Source organism: Cryptomeria japonica, chromosome 7 (assembly GCF_030272615.1).
Source record: "Cryptomeria japonica chromosome 7, Sugi_1.0, whole genome shotgun sequence".
NCBI lineage: Eukaryota > Viridiplantae > Streptophyta > Pinopsida > Cupressales > Cupressaceae > Cryptomeria > Cryptomeria japonica.
In genome coordinates, this window is record NC_081411.1 from 640,064,090 (window position 1) to 640,086,732 (window position 22,643).

The 22,643-nt window shown below is 38.6% G+C and overlaps 1 protein-coding gene across 3 annotated transcripts in view; it reads right to left on the minus strand.

Moving 5' to 3' along the window:
* LOC131057445 (UTP--glucose-1-phosphate uridylyltransferase 3, chloroplastic) overlaps positions 1 to 22,643 on the minus strand; it is a 158,966-nt gene that overhangs the window by 32,674 nt on the left and 103,649 nt on the right. The gene's annotated exons all lie outside the window — the stretch shown is intronic.

A 22,643-nucleotide genomic window follows, 5' to 3' on the forward strand; every position in this document is an offset into this window, starting at 1 on the left:
ATTATCAGAGATTGAACATTTACTATATTAGTGGATATTTTTGTTCGTTGATTCTTCTAAAACTCATCTCAATTAACCACTTATTCAGATACTACATGTTAGTATGAAACTAAGATCACAATAAATAAATTTTGACCTTTGGCCCAAGAACTGAAAATTCTAAGTCAAAATATAAGCTTCAAAATTCAATAAATAGAGGTTCTTATTATTCCTTGATTCTTCTTAAACTTGCCTCGATTTCCCAGTCATTCAGAGATTACATATTGTCGAGCATGAACCTAAGATTGTGATTTACCATGACAATCACAAGATGATTTTGCACTCGGGCCAAACATAGGTGCATGCTTGAGTCTAGTAATGGAACACTATGCCACTAAAAGAACTAAAAACAAACACATATGTAAAGCAAACATAGAAGAACTAATGAAATTTTAATTAGGATAGCTATTCCATTCCTAGAATCCTAACTCATCAACAAGATCTTAACATGCTTAAAACTGATACAAACTGAACTGCATTGCTGTTAAGTACTTTTCTCAAAAGAAAACAATCACAAGTTAATAATAGCCAAACACAACCTCTTGACTTGGACCCAAAGCTTGTCACTAACCAAGTATAACCAGCTATCTCGAAACCCCTATATAGCTGATAAAAATGTGCAATCACAATACACATGAAATAGATTCATTAAAGTAGCTCTCTTGAACGTAAATCCCCAGTTATATTATGAGGTCATGAATGCAAAAAACTATTTCTACCGCTACTCAACACTACTAATCAATGTTTCACTTGTTTTAAATGTGATATTGGTGGGTGATTCCAGATTGGTGCCTCTCTATTGGGCAACAAAGTTGCAGCAAATTGAGCAGAGAACGAACTGGAATAGAAAAACGTAGACCTATGTATTTGCATACAACAAAGATCATGGAATTCTGTAACAGAGGATACTTAGTAATCCATGACACAACTACATATATTCCTATATAAAATGAGAGATTGTTAATACTTGCACCATTTTTAGAATGCTGTTACTTTCCTCTGACTCAATATTACATTCATTCCAGTAAATGTGACATTGGAAAATGCCTCACTAAACCAATAAATATTCTTGAATATACACCCAATGCCCTGGAGACATTTTGCAAAGAAACCCACCTGCAATATTTCCCTTCTTCAATTCCACAAATTTGTACTCGACCCAAAAGGATTGGATTGGTGTCAATGGCTGCCCTGCAACTTTTTGGAATCTGATGAAACACAATCGAACCAACCTCCTTCCAAAATAGCCAAAACCTTCATTATAACACCTGCAGTGTGTCACACCCTAATTGTTGCTTTGTACCACCCAAGCGATCAACAATCTGCCTGCAATCCTACCCAAAACGGACATCTAAAATTGAACAACATTGAATTCTCGCAAGTGGGGGAGTCATAGCATTCATGGTGAGTAGCTGGGAGAGCTTCCATCATAAAAGCAAGTAGGTAGTGAGCAGCATAGTGCACATCCATTTGGTGCCAAAAACTCATTTGAAATTACCTTCACTCTTGTATTTTACCCCTTCAATGAATGATGATCTTCTCATAAATTTGCCTTTTCTTTTCTTCTTTAATCTGCCTTGTATTATATTTTTTAAATAAATCTGCATGACATAGTCTTCTCAATTCTTCATATGCCCACTTCATAAATTTGCCTCTAAATAATTTATATATATATTGGCGCCAAAAACTCATTTAAAATTGCCTTCACTCTTGTAAATTACCCATTCAATGAATGATGATCTTCTCATAAATTTGCCTCTACTTTTCTTCTTTAATCTCATAAATTTGCTGGTATATATATGATTTTTCTCTATCAATCAACACTCGCACTTCTCCTTTTAGATCTGCATGAATCCCTTATCTAATCTGTATATATCTTTACACATAATCTGCATTTATTCCTCATGAATGGACTGCATATATTCTTCAATATAGGTCTGAAGTACTCTTCATAATTAACTGCCCTGTGTCTGCTCTATATCAGAAATATATCTTATTCAATGCCTGCTCTTAACTTCACACTTACACAGCACCCACACTCCAAACTCCATTTGCAATCTCCATATATATCTTTATATCAAAGGGTCGTACCCTTTAAAAATAGAGGAGACATAACTTCTCATTTTAATTGCATCCCTTCATTTAAACCATATTCTCTAAAATGCAACTTATGAAAAGATATTACTAATTGTAATCAAATCGTAACTTTTTGAGAATTATTAGTGGATACAATAAATTGCACCACTTAGAATTATTAGTAAGATCGCACCATTTCACTATTAACAAATCTGTCTTTTACAATTGCTGACTACTTTTTTTTTTTTTCTTTATTCATTTACTTTGTCTCATATGGCTTCAAATCTGAATCACGCCTCTTGAAGGAATTAACTCATTATCAAAGAGTACCTTTTAATCTTTGTTTTATTCATTTTTGTCTTCTTCTAATGTCTTTTTCTGGGTTTTGTCTTTTTCAGGTTTTACTCTCGTCTTATAATACTCTTTCTTAGGAATCGCTGCTTCCAAATATTGATCTCTGCTTATCAATTCGGAACCTCCTCTAAATTCTAGGTGTTATATAAAAATCACTTGCTGATGCAATCACTTCTTTGCCACAATTATGGAATACACATCACTGAATCTTTAATACTTTGGACAATAGCGATAGATCCCTGCACCCTTTGTAATGTCCTCAATTTTTAAGGTGACATTTAATTGAATTGATTTTTATTAAGTTATCCAAATATAAATATGATGACTTAATATTAATTGATTTAATTAAATAGCAAAATATTATAATGTCACTTCTTTAAATAAAATTTCCCAATTTTCAAGTCGGCCTTATCTTCTAGAAAGTTCACAAAAGTCTTTATAAGTAGGCTTGCTGCGGGTTGTAAAGCAGGCTGGAATTTGATAAACGACTTATGATTTCTGGAGACGAAAACCTTCAGGAGCGATAGAAGGGTTGGATGGAAACCTGACTCTTCCTGGGAGTGGATTCATGACGGAGTTCACAAATGGGCAAATTTGTGAAGTCTCTTTGAGAGACAAATTTGTAAGTGTTTAATGCAGAAATAAAAGATATTTGCAGAATTGTTATAAGTTGCATCTATTTGAAAATAGGGTTATTCTATTCTGGATATTATTATATATATTTTGGGGAGTTTATCTGCCGATTAAATAAGGGTGTTCAACATTTCTTCATTGGGCATATTGATATCGTGGCTTGATCAATGTTGTGAGAATTACAAGAGCCCGACTCAAATAAGGAGTTCAATGATTACGTACGGCTATGGGTTTGAGGTGATTGGCTGATTAATCTTTTGATTAACATTACCAATGTCATTAAAAGTCATATATATTGAAACAGCATAATTCCAGGCTTCTATTTCATTTGTGGAGGAATTATTAGGGCAAGTCAGAAGCGGCAATTCTACATAGTCAGCAATAACTAAGTCGACGCATCTTCTTCATGGGCCATTTCCTTGAGCACACGTCGGCTCTTACTGTGGCAGGTCAGGCCTATAGCTCGAGTCAAAGATCGAACTCAACACAGGAGACGCAAATACCGGGTACCTTGCGAATGCATAAAAGTGTGGCCCGAGACTACACTAACGCTTGCACCTTCCAACGCAAGTGATATCGCACTCATTTCCCCCCTAGAGAAAGACGTTTGGGTGAAAGCACTGATCGGGTGAAGGATATATTAAGACAAGTCACTATCGTGGATCAAGACGAGTGATTGTAACCGAAGAGACACCCTAAAAGAATTTGTAAGTCTTGATGTGGTACCTGTAGGTGTAATGTCCCGAATCTCGTATTCAAAAATATATATATTTGAACAGAAGATTAATTTTTGTCTACCTGATGTCTATGAGTATATTATTGTCTCTAAAATAATTCATGTAAAGCATTATGTTTGAATTGCATATTGATAACAAATCAAAGTTAAGTTTATAAGCATATTGTTCCAAATCTATAGTTAGTTGAGCTGGAATCTTTCAGTGGTATCAGAGCTTCAAGTCCTGCCAGCCTGTGGGGACAATTGATGAGTGAAATTGCATAAAGGTATCTTCAGAGAGAGAAGAAAAGTATTAGTATGGGGGATGGAAAAGAAGATGCTGCTAAAGCCGTCTTCAAGAGATCAGAAGAGCTGCAAATTACATGTTTGAAACATTGAAGGAAATGGCCCAATTGTTGAGAGGTCTCAATCAGAAACAGAGTATTAATATGCTTGCATATGACAAGGGAAAAGGACAACTTAACCAAGCTAATGAGATGGACCAACTTCATGCTGAATATAACGCCTTGAGTGCAGCAGTCTGTGATACCATGACGTTCACTGAATACTCGGGGTAAAAACAAAAGGAAGGCATAAGAGGAAGGGGTATTGTCTTAAACATAGATGCACCACTCGCCGAGTATTTTTGCCTGGTGAGTAAATACCACTTTTACTCGCAGGCAAAACTCGCCAAGTTTTTGAAAAAAGGCAAGTCCAAGTTAAAAACTCGGCCGCCTGTGCATAAAGGGGAAAAACGGCAAAAATGAAGTTTATCATTTTTTGTGTTCTATTTTGCTGAGAGGGGGAAAAAAACTCTTCCAAACACTTGACTATTGATTTCCATCAATTTGAAGCGGATTTGAGGCAGATTTCAAGCGAATTTGAGGTGGTCTTTGAAGAAAAATCAGATTCCCAAGTAAGTTTTCTGATTTTTTTCTATGCTTTTTTAAAACATTTTATTTATTTTTTGTTGCATCTAGATGAATAGAAAATGATTCCTAAGTAGTCAAAAATGTTTTTGAGTCATTGGAACAAAATTTTAGACTATTTTTTAAAAAGTTTTGTTGAATTTTTCACTATTTTTTTGAAGAATCTCTAGTTTTTCAAAAACATCAAACCCTAATAGTTTTTTTTTTCAACTTTGAATGATGTCTAAAATTATTTAAACTAATTTAGATAGTTTGCTAAATTGTTTAACTAAAATATTAACTTTGTCTTTTCATTTTGTATGTGTAGCTTAACAGTTAACCATTAATTCAGTATGGCAAATTCTAACTGGCCACTAGAACCATGCCCATCTAGATATGTAGACACTCGTCCTAAAGGTGCTAGAGACAGGGCTTGGAGGTATGCCTAGGAAGGACCGGAACCTGGGACGGTGATTTGCATAAAATGTGAAAAAATAATTCATGGAGACATAAACTGCCTCAAATACCACCTTGCAGGCATCGAGAAGGATGATGCTAGAGTATGTTGTGGGACCAACGATGAAATAAAAAGAAAGATGAAAGCCTTACTTTCAGCTGGGGAAGAGAAGAAATTGCAAAGGGAGAGGGCAAAACTAGCCATGAATCTCAAGGTGCTTCAATTAACATTGAAGAAGAAGAAGAAGCACTTCAGGGCATAGTGGGCTCTCGTCGTGGCCCACGTATCCGCAAAACCAGCACCACCTCGACCACCGCTACTGCTTCCTCTAGTAGAGTACCTAGCACTACTGCATCACCATCAGGGACACAATCCATAGGTAGTTATTGTTGGCATTTTGATGATGTTTTGATTGTCATTGATGGACACACACTTTCTTGATGTATGAGTTATGCTCAACCGGTAATTGTTCCAACCGGTATTATGTATTATAGTCTTTAGACTATCGGTGTTTTGCAGAAGATGTTTACCGGTCACAAATTGACTGAAGACCTCAAGCGGTATGGAGAACCCAAGCGGTATGAAGACCTCAAGTGGTTCGAGGATCTCAAGCGGTACGAAGGAACAAAGCGGTAGTTAACATTTTCCAGTCTTCATTTTTGACAACCGGTAATCGGTATATTGTATGAACCGGTATTACTCTGTGATGAGTTACCAACCGGTATTTCTGTGATGAGTTATCATCCACCGACAATTTGGCGATGATTTTGTGCCGTGTTACCAAATGTGTCTAGATGCACTAAACCTAGGAACTTGTAGTTTAATCCTATTGGACCGACATGAAATCAGTTTCCTTTATAAGGACATCATGTCTAGGGTTTGTATGGATGAGAGATGTATAATGTATGAGAAGGTTATGTGCGATCTTTGCAGAGAAGATTAAGTCTGTGTGAAGAGTTAGAGTGTGGAGATATTGAAGACTAAAGTAATGCTGAAATGCATTAACAATGAGCTATCAAGGATCTAACCAAGCATACTGTGCTAGTATCTAGATCACTCACTTGTTGATTACTCACATCTTCGACAAGTCTGAAACCCTTAACCGGGTAGGCCCAGCAAAGCCTTTGTAAATCCTCTAACAAGGTGGTTCACAACTGTGGATCTGAAATCTTTTAGCAAGGTAGTCTTTAACAGGACTTATCTCCTAACAGAGATCTAGATTCCTAACAGGATCTGTTCTAGTGAAGAACATTGTATGACCTTAACTAGTCTGACCTTAACCGGTCTGGTTTCTATTCTGCAAATAGTTACTTGTGAGTTTCTGCTCACCGTGGTTTTTCCCTTTTGGGTTTCCACGTCAAAATATCTTGTGTTATGGTGATTGTGCTTTTCTGGGTGAATGCTTTATTTGCTATTTGGTTTGCATTTATCTTAACTGGTTTATTAGTGAATCTGTTATACCGGTTATCTGCTAAATTGTTTAAGAGTTTGAGTTCAGTATTTTTTGGTATACTAATTCACCCCGCCCCCCCCTCTTAGTATTCATCAATTGGTATCAGAGCCAACCTTTCTGTAAGTCTAACCACTTGGAAGGAGATATGGGGGAATACACTGTGAGGGAACTTACTCATCGTCTCACTCAGACTGAGAGAGCCTATGATGAACTCAAAGTCAAGTATAAAGCCTCTTTGGCCAAGAGAAGAGAGCATGCTGAGAAACTGATGGAACTTACTGAAAATAGCTCTTCTGATGAAGCTGGCATGGATGCCCTAGTTGAAGAAGTTGAAAAACTGAATGAATCTAAAGCCAACCTGAGAAAGGAGTTGGAAGGACTGACTATCAGAATGTGTCAAGAGCTTGAGAACCGAAGGAAAGCTCAAGATCTGGTAAAAGACAAAGATCATGAGATCTCCAAGCTGAAGCAAGAAATCAATGCCCTTACCACTCATCTACAAGAAAGTAAAGTGGAAAAAGAAGAAATGCAAGGAGAACTAAACATGGATATTTCTGAGAATGCAACCTTGATGGAATCTAATGCTCCTATTTCCAAGGAACTCACTGAGTCAAAGGAGATACTTGCCAAATTCAATCAAAGTACTGCCAAGTTAGAATCAGCAAAACCAGTAAAGAATACCACTAGACTTGGTTTCTCTAGGTATGAGGAAGGTGAAACCTCTGGAACAAAAGCTGAAGCATCAAAGAAGCAACCAACACCCAAGGATAAAGGTAAGCAAAAGTTTAAACCTGTTTGTTTCAACTGTCTCAAGGAAGGACATACTGCTAATGTGTGTAGAAGCAAGGCCTACAATAACTTTCCTTATTTTCTAAACAATAAGCCTAGATCCAATAGATTCAATGGAAACTACTATGCATGCAACAAGTTTGGGCATAGAGCATTTGAATGCAGGTCTGTTTTGCACAACACTGGGAGATACCCTCCAAGAACTCATGGAGTTATCCCTGAACCCTCTGTGAACCGGAATCCCAACCGATATAATACCTATGACCATCGGTCAGGTGGCTATCAAGCAGCAACTGGTTGGAGAGCAACCTGTTTGATCTGTCATAGTAGCGGTCACACTGCTACAACATGCAGAAGGAAGAATGGTAGAAAATAATGGACCATGGAGAACACCTGGAATGGTATGCTATCATTGCAGCAAACCGGGACACACTGCCAAAACCTACAGAATGAGAAAGAACCTATCGGATGATATACCGATCACTCTAGAAGGGAAGATTGATGTTGAAACCGTTCAAGCAGGAATGAATAAAACTTGGAAAAAGAAACCTTAAGAAATGTCACAGGATGAACCGGTTTCTACTCCTAGTGTGGAAGTCTCTGAATCGGCAAACTGAGCTTCAAAAAAGCTTAGGGGGAACATATCGGTGAAATGTTTCGAACCTCCGGTTTATATCGATAAAGACCTTAACCGGTATACGTTACCTGTCAATCGACAGAAGACTTGAAATGGTAAAAGGCAAAATTAGGGTTTGTACCCTAGCGGTGATGCATTTATTATGGTAGGTGAAAGATTGTTTAAAAGGGATTTTTGTCGTCATTTTCACTTATCAGTTTGCGAAAGAACTTTCAAAGAGCAAAGCGACAAAGAGCGATTCGCCTAGCAATTCAAAGTGAATCCAAAAATCTTGCAGAGGAATCCAACAGACTTTCAATCTATCCGTAATGAACACTAAGCGGTGTTCCAAGCAGCCAAAGTGGTGTGTTGTGAGCAACATTGGCAAACCCTAAATTTCGAATTGTGAAGGTATTTCTCGAAATTCTTGTTTATCATTTAATCATGGCTTCTGCATCGCACTCCAGTTCTAGTGCACCTGTAGATTCAGCTGAATTTATTCAGAAGAAGATGAAATACAATGCCCTATCCCAGATACCCGTCGGAGTTATAGTTGAGGAAGATATTTCAGGATATATTGATTGTAAATTGGAAGACCTAGGATCCCTAGTGATCCATTCCCAACTAGGTCTGTTCTGTGGGAATGACAAGAAATTCAAACCTGAATATAGCATCCTATAGAGGAAGAAACTGCACAATGCGGTTTATTTTCTGGAAGAGTTCACTGAAGATCACATCCACATCATCCTGAGCAGAGTGCACAGGTGATAAAATGTATCTCGAGCAGACGCATGACATCACACCAGAGGCAATTCATGCCGTCACTGGTTTCTGTAACATTGGAGAGGTGTTAGCTCTAAGGAAGGTCACCAAGACTGAAATGACTAAGCTCACCAGTTCTCTGAGTGACCAACGGGCGATGACCGTCAACACCATCAAAGATGATTTGGTTAAGTATGATTGCATGGTGATTGGCTACCGGATGTTTTATGCCAGTAGAATGAACTTTGTCCCTGCTGCTGCAGTGAATGCCACCTACAGAATGATTAAGGAAGACGCCTCATTTGATTTGTGTACCTGTTTGCAGAAGCAATTGCTACTAAACCTAAAGTCCATTAAACAGGATAATGCTCTAAGGTTCAGGTTTGGACAACTTTTGGTTGGTCTATTCTTCTACTTTCAAGGCTATTTCCCTGGAGTAGGTGATGTCCAATGGTCTACTGACCAACCGGTCTCCAAGCAAATTAGGGAAAGTCTTCAAGCAGTGGGAATCGGATATCCTAAGGTTCTTAATAAATATTTTGATGAATTCAAGCGGAAAATGAGCCAGAGAATGAGGATATCTGGTGATATTGTGAAGAAGTATGAAGATGACATCTGCTTCACAATAAAAGTAGATGAATGCATAATGGAAGCGGTGGAACCAAGAAAGGAAGCAGTTGAACCAATGGGGTATGAAGTGATGTATGATATGTTGATTAGGTATGCCTCTACCCTGCTTGCCTCACCACTAGATGCTAAGAAAAAGAGAACTGGCACCTACTTAGAAAGGGTAACACCGGTTGAAGATCCTACACAGAGAAAGGGCAAAGCAGTGCCATCAGTATCGGCACCGATTACCTCAGCCAGTCCAAAAGTGACCAAGCAGTCACCTGCCAAGAAGAAACCTGAGGTTGCTCCCGCTAAAGTATTCAAGAGGAAGCGGAAAACCAAAACCAACTCACCGGAGTCAGAGGATACTGAACCGGAAATTCAACCTAAGAAGACAAGACAATCAAACAAGAAGGAAAATCTACCGGTAGTGCACCTGCAACTTCAGCACTGGTAAACATAGATATTTCCTCCTATGAGCCTATGACACATTGTCAGAGGACAATCAAGAACATTAGGAGAAAATTGCTTGATGATTTAAAAGAGCATTTTGACGATTTTAATGATAATGAGAAAGATGAAGTAGAACAAGAGGTTATTAGATATTTGTGTGTCAATGACCAGTTGCCATTTGAAATCAGATCGGTCACACCAAATTCTTTATACAATTCTTTAGATAACAAATGGCGCATTGCCATTGAAAAGAAATAGGAAATAAGGGCGAGAGTCTTTGCACAATACTTTCCCGATGCCTCTAATTCTGAATTATTTGAAATAATGGATAAGAACAAAGGCCTCTTCTTCATGAGAAGAAGAAGACTCGAGCTACTGGAAGGTAAAGCTTCTGAAGTGGAGAAGGAAACACATTTACATGCCAAAGCTGCTGTCCGGTTACACTAAGTGTCTAAGGCCAATCTGAAGGCTGAACAAGCACCTGATCTAACATCAGGCAAACCGAATGAAGCATTTGACAGTGAAGGGGAAAGAGTGACAGAGCAAAATGATCCCATTGATGTGAATGCATTAGATGTTGAGGATGTCACTCCAGACACAGAGAAAGAGAAAAAGGACAAAGAACAAATGAAGAAAGAGCAAGCGGAAAAAGAAAAGAAAGAGGAAGACAAGAGGAAAGAGGAAGAGAAAAAGAAAGAGGAGGCGAAGAGGAAACAAGAAGAAGAGAAGAGAAAAGAAGAGGAGAAGAGAAAAGAAGAAGAGAAAAAGGAGGAAGAAAAGAAAAAGTAGGAAGAAGACAAGAAGAAGGAAGAACTGAAGAAGAAACAAGAAGAGGAGCAAAAGAAGAAAGAAGAGGAAAAAAAAAGAGCAGCAGAGGAGAAGGAAGCAGAGAAAACCAAACAAGCAGAGACTCCCAAGGCAACCGATGGTCAAGCCAAACCGGTTGACACCACCAGTCCGATTGACCTTCAATCAACAGATGAGTCCGAGCTATTGCGAGGCATCAAACTAGCACAAGAAAGACTAGAAGAGTTGCGGAGGAAGAAGGAAAGGGATGTCATACAAACTGCTGTTGACACCCTTACCAGTCTGATTCCCGGTACTAACCTCCCCAATACCGATTCCTCTTTGTCCAAGCTAAAACTTCTTTGTACCGTAGTGGAGGACCAGGTACAATGCTTGGAAGATGTTGTTGCAGCCACTGCCAAGAAGAACCATGAAAAGGCACTCAACACTGCCTTAGTCAAGAAACTGAATGAGCTCCGGTCACAACTTCTGAAGCAGCAGAAGGATATCAGTGGTGCTATGGATGAGGGCAAATTACTGTTGAGTAAAATCTGCCAACCCCATCTATTTTGTGATGATGTGCTTAAGCAGAAAGATAAACTCCAATCGGAGTTCCAGGCATACATCAGCACCTTCAAGATGCCATATGATTCATTTACTACATATGGGCAAACGGTCCATCATTATCAGCTGCAAACTGCTAGGGTGGAATCATAAATCTGCAACCGGACAAAAGATTTGCAGGAGCTTCAACTGGTCTTATTACCCAGACTGCAAATTCTTCAAAAAATGTTTTCTCAATCTGGAAGCCATCACGGTAACTCAAGAGATGAGTACCATTGATGCTATGGAAGAACTGGTATTCCAGATGCAGACTGAAAGTGAAGTTACTACCTCATTACTTGTGTCATGGTCATTGGCCATGAAAACTTTTATGAAGGATTTTAAATCTGTTTTTTATAAGTTTTATTCCTTATTGTCATAAACATTTACTCTATTTTTATATATAAGGAAACAGGGGTTATTCTGCATTACTTTGTCATTGTTGGCAAAGGGGGAGTACTATTTAAAATTTTGATGAATGTTACCATTTCATGTATACTTTCATGTTACCACTTTGGGGGAATAGTATACATTGTAATTTCTGCAAAAGGGATAGTGTATATGCTTAGGGGGAGTAATTTTGACTATGGCATATTTTTGTTGTAAAAACACTTAGATGTCAAATTTTCCTAAGTGTTGCCATCAATGCCAAAGGGGGAGATCGTTGGCATTTTGATGATGTTTTGATTGTCATTGATGGACACACTTTCTTGATGTATGAGTTATGCTCAACGGGTAATTGTTCCAACCGGTATTATGTATTATAGTCTTTAGACTATCAGTGTTTTGCAGAAGATGTTTACCAGTCACAAATAGACTGAAGACCTCAAGCGGTATGGAGAACCCAAGCGGTATGAAGACCTCAAGCGGTTCGAGGATCTCAAGCGGTACGAAGGAACAAAGCGGTAGTTAACATTTTCCAGTCTTCATTTTTGACAACCGGTAATCGGTATATTGTATGAACCGGTATTACTCTATGATGAGTTACCAACCGGTATTTCTGTGATGAGTTATCATCCACCGACACTTTGGCAGTGATTTTGTGCCGTGTTACCAAATGTGTCTAGATGCACTAAACCTAGGAACTTGTAGTTTAATCCTATTGGACCGACATGAAATCAGTTTCCTTTATAAGGACATCATGTCTAGGGTTTGTATGGATGAGAGATGTATAATGTATGAGAAGGTTATGTGCGATCTTTGCAGAGAAGATTAGGTCTGTGTGAAGAGTTATAGTGTGGAGATATTGAAGACTAAAGTAATGCTGAAATGCATTAACAATGAGCTATCAAGGATCTAACCAAGCATACTGTGCTAGTATCTAGATCACTCACTTGTTGATTACTCACATCTTCGACAAGTTTGAAACCCTTAACTGGGTAGGCCCAGCAAAGCCTTTGTAAATCCTCTAACAAGGTGGTTCACAACTGTGGATCTGAAATCTTTTAGCAAGGTAGTCTTTAACAGGACTTATCTCCTAACAGAGATCTAGATTCCTAACAGGATCTGTTCTAGTGAAGAACATTGTATGACCTTAACTAGTCTGACCTTAACCGGTCTGGTTTCTATTCTGCAGATAGTTACTTGTGAGTTTCTGCTCACCGTGGTCTTTCCCTTTTGGGTTTCCACGTCAAAATATCTTGTGTTATGGTGATTGTGCTTTTGTGGGTGAATGCTTTATTTGCTATTTGGTTTGCACTTATCTTAACCGGTTTATTAGTGAATCTGTTATACCGGTTATCTGCTAAACTGTTTAAGAGTTTGAGTTCAGTATTTTTTGGTATACTAATTCACCCCCCCCTCTTAGTATTCATCAGTTATTTTGTGCCCAGGAACACACCTAGAGCACAACCATCATTAGAGGCCACTGGATGGAATAGGGAGGCACATGAAAAAACAAACATTGCATGTGCTGATTTTTGGTACTTCAACAACATCCCATTCAATGTGGCAAACAGTCCTTATTGGTTGAATTTGGTGACCGCAATGACAGTTTCAGGAAAAGGGTACAAGGCCCCGTCTTGCAAGGATTTGAGTGGGAGGTTAGTAAATAGTCCACTTGATTTCATTTTTAATTGTTTTTCAGATTTCTTGTTTATTAAATCTAAATTGTGTACTAAGACCTAATTTCACTTTGTTCTTATAGGTTGCTCACAAATGCAGTTGATAGGGCAAAAGAAGCAGTCGAGGACCAAAGAAATGAATAGAGAAAATATGGCTGCACCATTCTTTCTGATGGGTGGACAGATGGCAAAAACCGCAGCATTATTAATTTTTTGGTTGCTTGCAAGGACAATGTGGTGTTCTTGAAATCGGTTGATGCCTCCAGTAAGGTGAAAAATGTAGAAACATTGGCTGGAATGTTGGAGCACACTGTAATGGAGGTGGGAGTAGAGAATGTGGTGCAAATCATCACAGATAATGTTGCAGCATATGTGGCAGCAAGTAGAATCCTTTTGAATTATCACCTTTAGCAATATTTTCATTTGTTGTGGCTTTGTTTTTCTTGGTTGTATCTTTCTTAAGAATAACTTCTTCTTTTGCAGATAGAATCCTCCGAGAGAGGCACCCCTCTTTTTTGGACACCTTGTGCATCACATGTCCTTGACCTTCTTTTGGAGAACATAGGAAAACTTGATTGGGTGACTCCAATTGTAGAAGATGCAAGGAGGATCACGAAATATATTTACAATCACCCTTGGGTTCTACATTTGATGAGAGAGAACACCCAACGGAGAGATTTGGTGGGAGTCGGTGTCACAAGGTTTGCAATGATTTTCTTGACGTTGCAAAGCATCCTTGCTGCATTGACTTCTTTGAAACAAAAGTTTGTGAGTCAAGCATGGCTAGACTCACCTTATTCAAAGAAGGTTGAAGGAGAGGGTGTTGCATGCATAGTCTTCGACAACCATTTTGCACAAAAGGCTACAGAGATTGTGAAGGTAACTTCAAAACTTGATTTTTAATTATCTTGATTCAAGTCTCTCATTACTAATTTGTAACTTCATTAATTAATCTTTTTGTAATTTGTATTTTCCAATTGTAGGTGTCAGAGCCCTCAGTTAGAGGGCTCTGCTTGGTAGATGCGGATAAAACCCCAATGGGGCATATTTATGAGGCCATGGCTAGGGCCATGGAGTCTATCAAAAATTTCTACAAGGGGGGTAGACTCAAATTTGATCCCATTTGGGAATTATTGATAAGAGGTAGAACAATCAACTCCACCAACCCATTCATGCAGCAGGGTACTTCCTCAGCCCTCATTTTAAGTTTGGGGGTTCTTTCTCAGATCTTAATGGAGAGGTCATGGAGGGCCTCACTACATGCATTCAGAGGATGATACCTGAGGTTGAGGTGAGAGACCTCATTGTGGGCGAACTCCAAAATTATGAGGAAGCAAGGAGTAAGCTATTCTCTTCAGAGCTAGCCAAGAGAGGAAGAACCACTCAATCCCTAGGTATAAGTTATAACATTTGCCATTTGGATTTTGGCATCTAAAGTGATTGATAAATTGATAAATTATGTTTTTGCTTTTCTCTTTGCTTTCTAACTTTTCAAAATTGTTTTATTTTGCAGATGCTTGGTGCAAAAGTTGGGGTGGAAATACCCCAAATCTCAAAAATTTGCCCTCAGATGCTTGTGAGCGCAATTGGTGCTTGTTTGAAGCCATCCACACGAACAAGAGGAGCAAGTTAGCACAGAAACGTCTCAATGACCTTGTCTTTGTGCAATATAATCTTTGGTTGTGCATAAGGTAGATCAAGCACCAACTGGTCCAATTGACTTGGATGATATAGATCCTTACAGTGATTGGACATCATAGGAGCAGCCTCCATTGTTTACCGAGGATGACATCACTGATTTGGAGAGGCAGGCTATGGAGGAGGGGGGTGGATTTGGTTTCACACTGGATGACGTTGAGGAGGAGGATGAGGAGTCATTGCCAGTGGCAGGAGCAGGTAGACACATGTTGGTGTACGTTTTATCATATACCGAACATTAGAATAAACTATATAGTACCCAAAGATAATTTATCCTCTCTTGAACAAAATCACCATGTATGCTAAGATTGATAGAAGATCATATGGTGATTCCAAGGTTTCTTTTGTCAGGTCTTGACGTGTGGATAAGCTCAATGGGCATTGTGATATGCTGGTAATACACAAAGGGACTTATGCTTGGCTCGTTCAATTCACAATGAAGGTTTAGAAAATAAAGCTCTATCATTTGGGACTTGGATCATGAAAAACTAAAAAGGAGACAAGGGTTTAGAAGTTCTAATCTATTCCTGGGAATTCAAGAGACGGTATTGACTAGGTGAATAACCACACTTTGCTTCGCCTCGCTTAGGACAACTACACAAAGCGGATGCAATCTTCAAAGGATGTGCTTATGATCGGAGTTTAAGCATACATAAAAGAAAGCTCAGACTAACTTTACACAATGAACAAAAATCATCTATTCATCAAAAGTATGAGCGAAGATACACCATAAATCAATACTTATCAAATCTTGCATTCATCTAACATACATGAAATAAAATCTAAACTATTGTGTTGAAGAAATTGAAAACCTTGCCAATCATTCAGATAATAGAGATTACAAAGCCTCAAAAGCACACCAGCAATAAATTATCCAAAATGACCTTCTCGCAACAATGTTTCAAAAACCTCACACTCTCCAAATGAAAGGAGGAAACCTTATATAGGCACACAAAAAGTTTGAACGGCCGAAGTCAAATAGTGATCAAGGGCCCAAATTGAAAGATCAAAACCCTAATTAGGGTTTGTTACAACTAACTACCCCTCAACCAAAGAGACAATTACATGGGGACACTTGTCCTTCTTGCTAAATATGAACCAACAATGAAAATAGAAGGTTGTTGCATTGTGAAGTGTGCCCTATATAAGCTTCTATGGATAAGTCAGGTTCATTGAACCTAAACATGTTGACCTGGAACAATCTGATTGGTTGGAAGATGACAAGGCGCCAACTTTAGCGTGTTGGATGTCTTCCCTGAATTCTCCAATTTGTGTGAAGAAATTGTCTAAGTATGGAAGTTTGTTAACTTCTTGTCATCATCTGATTCTGATTGGGAGCTTGTCTTTAATTCTTCAAGAGATGAAATCCTTCAAGAAGTTGTCTTGATTGCTTCCATAGGTCTGGTATTACGGATGAAATTTCTCAAGAAGTCTGAAATTCTTTTCATCAAGTCCAAGGACTTTCTTTCTTGATGCCTTGAGATTCTTTCAAGTGCCTCGAATTTGGGGAAGAATCTCTTTGTGAAGTATTTCTCATACTTAGCCAAATTTTGGCCATCTCTATGCTTGGACTAACCTTGCTCATGGACTTGTCTTCAATTCTGAATTTGGCTTGAAACTTCATCTGTGTTTTCCGCAATGATCCCACCACCAGCTGCCATTTATGATCTGCAAAACCAAAAGAAAATTAAGTTAAGATTCTTACTTTGAGTGCAAATTTTGAAGGTTTGATGGCAGACTGCTCTGATTTTGGTCCCTTTTACTCCAATTCCTCAACTCTTTTAGCTTTTAACAAGATGCAAACACTTAGAAATTTTAGAAACCCTTGAAAACTCAATCTGATTTGAAGGTTTGGGAGTGAAATTTGTCTTTGATTAATCTGCAAATGAATAACTTAGTCCCAAAATCTGTGAAATAAATGTTGAAATCAGATTCGAATTCTGAAAAATATGTGAAAATCAGACTAAGTCCCTGAAAATCTCCTCCAAAATTTTGAAAAGTAGATTGAAAATCACCAAAGATGTCTTGAATCTTCATCAAAAGGTAAGGAAACAAACTAGAATACCCCTATCACCTTGAGAAATAGATGAAAACCCCTGTTTGTCTTCTCCTCAATGCCTTACAAAATTTTCGAACTATTCTTGAGGCTCTGAAAATGCTTTAGAAAAGCTGAAATAATCTAAATAATCTTTCTTCAAGCGTCTGAATGAGAGAAATGAATGAATGATTCATTCTTAAAGAGTTCAATCTTTGCAATTAGAAACCAGTCATTCCTTCCAAATTCGAACTAGATTTGTTTCTATTTTTCTTCCATTCATCAAACCTAGACATGTCTTGTTTCTTTGTTGAGTTTAGTCTCTCAAGAAAGTTTCTATTTTGAATTCAGTCACTTGGGAAAGTTCTGATTTTTAGACACCAAATCTCGACCAAGTGTGGAAAATTTTATAGATTTGGAATCGGGATGAAATTCCCCATCCAATGAACCTGGCTCCTAAATTTTAGGAGGATCCCTAAAAAATAGGGATGTTGAAAAGAAGACATGGACAATTCACAAAACAATGAATTCCTTCCTCAGGAGGAGTTTCCGCCCCAGCCTTGTGGAGGGCGCCAGAATGAAGAGTGCATGGAGAAACAAGCAAATTGCAAGAGTCCTTGACCAAGGCATTTTAGCGCCCAAGTGAGAGAAGGAGCGCCAGATAGAGGGATGCAAGGAATCCATGGAATTGAAAGAATTCCCCACCAAGTGTAAAATGCCGCCTAGGAACACAAGAGTGCGCTAAAATGATCTCATGGACGGTGCACAAAGAGATGAATTCCTTCATCGGGGAAGAATTGCACCCAAGAAGAAGAAATTCCAAGAAAGGTGAAAAAATGACTAAGTGTTTGAAATTTCTTCCTTCGGGACAGTTCTTGGAAATCATGAAAATTGGCTAAGGTATGAAGAATTTCCTTCCTCGGGGTAAGGAACAAATTCTTTTCCAAAGGAGAATTCCTCCACAACAAGAAATCACACCCAAGGATGAATTCAAGATAAAATTTCTAAGGCAAGGAAAGAATCAGGGATGAACTGAACAAGAAATTTCCCCCTAGGGAAAATTTGAAAAATCCATTTTCAGGGCTCAAATGACCTCCAAATTTAGAAATTTTTGAAGATATGGATACATGAGAGAATTCTCTCTCTCCTGGACCAAAACCCTAAAATTGTGGAAATTCCTAAAAAATAGGAAATGGTGCAGAATTGTTGAAAATCTCCTCCAAAGCAAGGAGAGTTCGAGAAACTTCAAGAAAAATTCTTCATGGATCAAATTCTTCTCTCCTGAAGTTTTCTCTCTCCAAGGTTTTCTCGCCAAGTAGCAGCCGAGTCAACGGACGTTGAATTAATGAAGCATCTCACTGCATGCAGCCATCACATTTATGGCATTATGACAGATTCCTCCTGCATGCAGCCGTCACATTTATGGCATTATGACAGATTCGTTCTACATGCAGCCGTCATATTCAGAAGATGATGGTGCATTTATGGCATCATGAGCGATTTTTTGCATGAAGGTACATTCATTGCGGAGTGGGCACTTCTAGATGTAATTAATTGTATATGGGCATGATGGGTTATTAATTGGAGATTCCCACCTTGTTGCATCTTGAGTGGAGAATCTTTAAGGCAAACCCTAATTAGGGTTTTGCATGTAATCATGGCCTGAGGCCTATATAAAGGGGTGACCCCCCTCCTTTGTAATAGGAGGGAGCTTTGTCTGAAATTGTTGCGATAAGTTTTGAGAGAATAACAGTGAAACATTGTTCTCTGATGGTGTCCACTTAAATTATTTTTTCAAAGCTTGCATGGTTTCACCTTCCTCACTTAGAGTAGAAGTAGTATAGTGCTTTGACTTCAATGGAGAATGTAATGGTGTTTGATGAACTTCCATGGTTCATACTCTTTGCATCTTGCTGATTGTAAGTTGCAGTGTAAAGTTAGCTTGAACCCCTTAAATTTGTGCTAAGTTCGATTGTAGATGGTTGTTTGGATTGCGTCGTTTTGGGTATTCAAATGTACTTTCTCGATTTGAAAATCCTCTAGTATCCCCAGAAGATTGCATCGGTTCTTGCAGAGTTGTAGTTGATCTTGGCAAAGCAGAGCTTGGTTTATTTGGAATTTGTCCACCAAAGCAGTAACTGTTGATATCATGGCCCTTAGGAATAGATTTAGATCCTTCTGAACCCTTTCCCTTTTACTTTCAGTCCATTTCAGTCCGTTTGAAGCAGCAGCATCACAGAATTGCCATATCCGATGATGGAGTTCCAGCCACAGCAAAGAAGTGAAAGAACCATGCAAACGTAAGGCCCCTTGGATTACCAGCAATCACATCAGCCAACTGAGTCACGTCCGTAGCATAAAGGAACCTTGGAGTCGATTGTCTGATCTTCCTGCAATCTTAGCAGACAATCGTACTTTGATCAAGAGAGAGTGAAGTGACCATTAGGCAACTTTATTCTGTGTTCGACGCTGTCATAAAAAACACGTCAACAGAGTTCATGAATCGAACTCTATCTTTCTTTCTTCTTCCAAATTTTGAAACTTTCTAAAACTTTCTTCTTTTCCCTAGCTCGAGTTTTGAAACTTTCTTTCCTTCACCATGGTGGAGTTGGTAAAATATTTTCCTTGCTTGCTGATCAGATTTTCAAGGCAAGGCGGACTTCATGAGAATCATTTCCTTATGTTGGTGAGATTAATGAGTTTCTCCCCTAGGGCGGACTTGATGGCAAGTCTTCCATTTTCTCACTCAATGAGGGCGGACTTCATCAAACCTTTGCACCTCTTACTTGAAATGTGTTTCACATGTGGGCGAACTTCATGGAACTTGTGCACCATAGGCAAGCGAACTTCATGGAACTTATGCACCATGGGCAAGCGAACTTTATGAAATGTCTTCCACTTTGCAAACTAGTCCTAGGTGGACTTGATCAATCCTTTGCACCATATTCAATCTTCTTCAAGGCGGACTTAGTCATGTCTTTGCCCTTACCACATGGCGGACTTCAAGAATCTTGTGCACCACATGCAATCAAGGGCGAAGTTCATAGGACTTGTGCACCACAGCATGGGCAGACCTCCTTACTTCCATGACCAAGCTAAGTCCCTTCCAAAGCGGACTTCATGACATTTATGCACCAAGTGTGAGCAAACTTCATCAGTCTTATACATCATGAGGGCAGACTTGAGGGGAGTTGTGCAACTCTATTGCTAGGCAGACTTGATTAGACTTATTACCCTTCCAAGGCGGACTTCATTTGTTCTCTTTCTCCATCATGGGGCAGACTTCACTTATTGTCTTCCCTATAGGAGGGCGGACTTCACCACACTTATGCACCTCATACATGGCGAAGTTCATCAAAATTGTGCACCATGGGTAGGCGAACTTCATGAGAGTTGATCCCTATGATAACCAGATTTGAAATCTACATAACTTAAGAATTTCAACTTGGATCTTCTTGAAATTTGAAATTCATACTCCATTTTACCCTTGAATTCCTCTGGTCTCCACAAATTTAGGAACTTGGCTTTTTCAGACAAAATTTGAATTTTGGGTGAAATTCTTGATCATTTTCAATATAACTCGAAGTCACAAATGCAAACCCTAGATCCCCTTTCCGAAAATAGAAAAAGCAAGCATCCCTAAAAAATAGGAAAAACTTTCTAAAAATAAGCCTTTTTGGGGATCGTGCTTAAAGTGCCAAAAACGAAACTTCCTAAAAAAATAGGAAAAAGAAAAAAGCAAAAGTTTCCAAAAATAGAAAGTTGTCCAAATTGACCCAAATCAATTGCAATCTCTGTCCTTCGGACTTTCTAGGCACATTGACGATGTCTAGACTTTGTTTTGACAATGGCTTGCACAGACTGACTTATGACTTCCAAAATTCGGACCTTTCAAAATCGACAAAAATTGGTGTCGAGAGGTCACAAGGCTCTAACGAAAACCTAAAAAGCAAAAGCAAGGAGGGTCCCATTTGCAATGGGGCGATGTGTGAAAAAAGTCACAACAAGACATAGCTTCATCCAGGATGGAGGACGAGCCACAGCCTGAGCCAGACATACTGAGAGAGGAGGCATAGTCACGCCCACAGCAGACTTCTAGGACTAGAGCCTCTAGTTCTACCTCTCCCCTAGTTTTTGCTAGAGCTAGGAAGAGGAAGATGTAATTGTATTGATGTATTTACTTTTAATTTTACAAAAACTATTTACTATTTTGCTTCCAGCCATCAACATTCCTCATGAGGATGCGATTTTGTACCCACTTTGCATTTAAATATATCTAGACTCAGCTTGTTTCTTTTGTGTTCTCATTTATTGACTCATTGGATGTATCTTCTCATTGAATTTTGCCAAAAAAATGCATTTCTAATTAAATTTAAGCGTGTTTTTAAGTTGTCAAGTTTTTGCCGAGTATTGGCCGAGTTTTTTTTTCAGGCCTTGGCAAGTTTTTGCTAATGGCGAGTAGTTCAACTATGGTCTTAAAGACAAATAGTAGTGAGACTAATATGAGTGAGAAGAATAAACAGCCGAAGTCAGAAGAAAACTTAGAAGCTACTTTTGAAGAAAGGACAGAAAAGAAAGAGGAGCCAATTGTTTATGATTTGCAACCTACAAGTGGTCATGGGAAAGACAACAATCAGCCATATGAGGATATGATCAAGCAAGAATTGATTATTGCACCTGAAAATGAAGAATACATAAGTCTTCATGGCGACTACAAGGTTGAAGAAAATGCTTTCTCAGAGCTGGTCAGACCAGAATTGACTGATCAGCTATGTAGAGTTATGCATCCTACTAATGCTCCATTGCATGTATCAAATCTACATCATATTAATAAAGAATCAAATTGTGATGAAGTTCATGCATATGAAAGCAATATAAAAATTTGGTCATGTAGTGAGATGGACTTTCTTTGCTTCATACCCCTCATTACCTGGGAGAAAAAAGTGTCAAGATCATATGAGGTATGTTGTCTTAGGGAACTGACTTTGGAGACTAGGAGATTGCCTAACAAGAAGGTCCTGCAGTTTGATAATGTTTGGTTTGTCATTGATTCTTTACCATGGAGTTGGTTGGGGGCAACAAACATCATAGCCAAGCAAGTGCAGGTATGGATCAGTTTAATGACAGCTAAAGCAGCTAGAAGAACATGCGACTTTCAGCTGGACACACCTCATAGACCAGCCCTTATGAGGAAGCAATTAATCGTGGAAGAAGATGCAATAAAGAACAACAAAGACACTTTGAAGAGGCAGGAACATGATTCTGATTTTTTGAGTTTGACTAGCATTCTTTGCATTCAGGACACTCAAGAATGGATTGATAAGTATGGAGTTAAAGGTGATAATTCAGATTGTTCAGTCTTATTTTGCATCAACCATTGAACAAGCACATGAAGTAAATGACTCTACCTACTATTATGACAGTGATCCTTTGACTGAGCATGAAAGTGACCAAGCTTCCAAACATGGATATTGTGGAAAAGATGTCATGAAGGAAGCTGATCAAAAGAGGCATTATTATGAAGACAAATCGGAAAAAATGTATGAGGATAATAGGCTCCTTGAGTCGCACCATTTAAAAGGTCAATTGAAGAA